This window comes from Babylonia areolata, chromosome 3 (genome assembly GCF_041734735.1).
Source record: "Babylonia areolata isolate BAREFJ2019XMU chromosome 3, ASM4173473v1, whole genome shotgun sequence".
In the NCBI taxonomy this organism is placed as follows: domain Eukaryota; kingdom Metazoa; phylum Mollusca; class Gastropoda; order Neogastropoda; family Buccinidae; genus Babylonia; species Babylonia areolata.
The window spans coordinates 23,835,545-23,839,403 of NC_134878.1; positions in this window are offsets into that span (position 1 = coordinate 23,835,545).

Below are 3,859 nucleotides of genomic sequence, written 5' to 3' on the forward strand. Positions count from 1 at the left end.
AGCGAACGGGAGGTGGGTGCGTATGGTGTCAGACGAAGTAAGCGTACAAGAAACACACACACGCGCGCACGCACAAAATACGCATGCGCACGTGCACGGACGAGTGAACTGAATCACCGAAGAACTTGTACTGTTCACATAACATCTGCTATGCTGAAATGTTAATAAAAACCGAAAAACTATCGAGCCATTATTTCCAGTTTGTGTCAATTTGTGTTTCTATCTCCATGCATGTGCTCATCTCGCTCGCTCTCTCTCTCTCTCTCTGAAAACTGATTCACTCCGATATGAAAAGGGTTTACAATGGTTGATATTTTAGGAAGACATTTATTGGCCTTGTACCTCCGTAAAATCCGTCATTCACAAATTTAACCATTAAGAAAACACGCCTTATGCAGGCACCACAATTTAAACTGAATCAATTGACAAATAGCTCATTGCTATATCATTTTAAACAAATGACTGAAAATGAGATTCTCTCTCTCTCTCTCTGTCTGTCTGTCTGTCTGTCTGCCTGTCTGTCTGTCTGTCTGTCTCTGTCTCTCCTCCATCCACTCACCCACTCCCTGCACGCATTGTATGAACTTTATTGAAACAGTGTAACTGTTATTTTGAAATGAAACCAGACAGTATAAGTCTTTTTTTTTCTTTTTTTTTTTTTCAAATGGAACATTTTCGTGACAGTATACCAACAATGTCATTTAAACATTTGTCACTGCTTACATTTTTTTTAAAACATGCAATTGATCTGGTCATGTCGGTATGAAGCACTCAGTATTATAGAATTATTAAGTCATCATTTTTCATACTCTTGATTCAGACGTACGCTATATGCATTGAATAAACATTCTGCACTTCGGCAGTGACAAATCATTCAATAAAATGGCAATGGTTTAAAATAAGATAGTACTTTTTTCCCAGTGGGGAAACGTCACTTTTTCTTGGTGATGCAGCGTACAATTTTTCTCCAGGTACTGTGAAAGAGGTGGGAGGAAGGGTGTGGAGGAGTGGCGGCGCTTTTTTTATTCTTCTTCCTTTTTTGCGGGGTGGAGGGGGTTGGGGGGAGGGCCTCGGACATTTCGACATCAGTTTCTGTCGCCTATTCAGAGACGAGGTGGACGATAACATGCTTTGATGGTCTGTTCGGTGGCACAGTCCCTCTGGTGATCATATTCACCAGTTTGGGAAAATGGATTCAACCGCAAGTCACAGTGCGTTCACATCCTCCAACGATGGTTATTTGCCACAACAGAAAACAGTGACGGTTAGAATAAGTTACACTTATGTTTATGCGCTTGACATTTTGGTATATATCTAATTGAAGAAAGAGTACAGGGCACTGGGTTGGGGGAAAGGGGGCATTGCGAGTAGCGTTGAAAAATATACCCCAGGTGAATTGAGCACGAACATCTGAAAATACTGTAACGTTGACGGGCTTTGAAATCGGTCATCCCGCGCTGAAGGTTACTTGAATAAAAACTAATGGTTTGCCGTGAAATGTTGAAGTATGGTACTTCAGTATTTAGGGGTGCTTAATGTTGAATCGAGTTTCTCAAATTAACTTAACTTTAAACTATGTTCCACGAAACAATTCTCGCTGGTCATTGTCACTTATTTTTAAGGACAGGGAAACGCATTACACATGCTTTTGAATGATTAACATTTCCTTTTTAAAGAAACTTGCCACTGTTGAACTTCGTATGCGGCACTGAAGTTTTTATCTTTATTCTTTTCGGTGTTAACTAAATCGTTTTACAGCCCGGTTGTTTCCAATCACAGCATGCAACTTTTTATCCACATGTACCAGGAGTGACAATTCACTAAAATTAGTTTGTGCCGTTAACAGTAAAAACAATTATAAAAAGTAAAGTATCTCCACGTATTCATTACGAGAGAAGATCAAGGCGTATTCCATATAGTTTAGTTTACATCACGGAGCGTTTAAACTCAACAATTTTGCCGGCATTTTGGCAATGTTACAATCAGGAACCTTGATGCACACAAAACCCAGACCCTAAACTGTGTTCTGGGATTCTTTATGATTTAAGATACCGACGAATAATTTCAGTAGATACTGGGTGGATCTTTCAGCCAGATAAACATCTGATTAGCACGAGAGGGACTGCAGGGTACAGTTTATCTGTCATTGCTACAGCCGTCGTCCACTTCCGAGACAAAAGAAATAGAATAAAATGGCATCTCTAAAAAAACAAAACAAAACAAAAAACAACAACAACAACAAAAAAACACCTAGCACAGCCATCCACATCTGAACTTATGTTCATATATAATTTACATGGATCACTCACTACATTACATAAATAGCGAAAAGACACATTCTACATTGAGATGATTTGGGGATGAGGGGGGAGGGGGAGGTAAGTTTATTTCTTTTTTAAAAGTCTACTAGTTTTGGCGAAGAGGCAAGTGTGATTTGGGCATATTCCACTTTCCACGAACCGTTTTTTTCAGCAACGACTCCCTCCCCCCGACGTTTTGACACATGCTTTACTTCCATAGATCTGTAAAAGGTTTTCCAGTTGGATCTTCTTCGATGCCAAAATGATTTCTCAGAATCCACAGAATGTCGTGTTTCATGCCCAGAACTTCCATGCCGACAGAAAAGTCCCCAGCGTGCCATCGTTCCAAAGACCGGTAAATCGACTTTATCCCCTGCTTGTTCAAAGTGGAAGGAAGTTGATGGATGATTGGTTTAGCTTGAGGCATGAAGGCCTCATTTAAGCAGGCAGTCCTGAGAACCGTCAACAGTGTGGTCTCATGAAACCTGAAACCCCCCACGACATTAATGATGAAGTCGACATTGTTTTTTGCCAAGGCAGGACCTATCACCACATCAAGAGTTCCGGGGTGAAGCACACAGCTTTCCTCGATGCTGAGGATGCAGCTCCACTTGTCCTTAGCCGCTAGTGCTTTCAGGATCGCAGTCTGTGCTTTGACCTCGTGCTCGAGCTGCTCAGCTGTCGCAGGTGGCTTTAGCGGATCGCGATAACCAGAAGCCTCCCCCCAGTCTTTCGGGTTGTCCGTGCCCGAGTTGTCTTCAGCCTGCCGCTCAGCCTTTACCTCCGTTGAGTTGTCTGGCGTGTTTGAGCTGTCTTTAGCCACGTGTTCACCCTCTGCCTCTGTTGAGCAGTCAGGAGTGTCCGAGTTGCCTTCACCCAAATGCTCAGCGACTTCCTCGGCGGAACTGTCGGTGATGTTTGAGCTGCCTTCAGTCATGTTGTGCTCGTCCCCCTCAGTAGAGCTGATTGGAGTGTCTGAGCTGCCTTCCGCCTCCAGCTCCGTGAAGCTGTCTGGGGAAGTCAAGCTCATTTTTGCTATCTGCTTGTGTATATCCAGCGCCACTACTTCAGAGCTGTGTAGAGTATCTGAGCTGCCTTCAAACGTTTGCTCAGTCTTCACTTCGCTGCCCTTTGTTATCCGTTCATCCTTCGGCCACTTTGTCAGCTTCTCTGCAGTGTTTGAGCTGTTTTCAGACATCTTGGAGTGACTGAGCGCTGTCTCAAAATGCCTGGAAAAGCATGAAAAAAAAAAATCAGTTACAACAGACGCATGGTCAGGTTTGTGCGAAATGTACCATTTCATACTATGCATTATGTACTTTATAGGGTCTATTTGCTGAAAGTATAACTCCTTCGCATCAGTAAGATCGTGTTTTGAAAAAAAAACTTTCAGGTTTCTATGAGTCAGATTTTAATCAAGAAAAATCGTATACATTTTTTATCGACCAAAGTGGTTATGGACTGTGTGAATGAGCATGCATCTTAAACGATTCTCGTGAGAACATATTTTCTCACATTGTAAAGATGGCAAACTTAATGGAAGTGGTGGTGATAGTAGT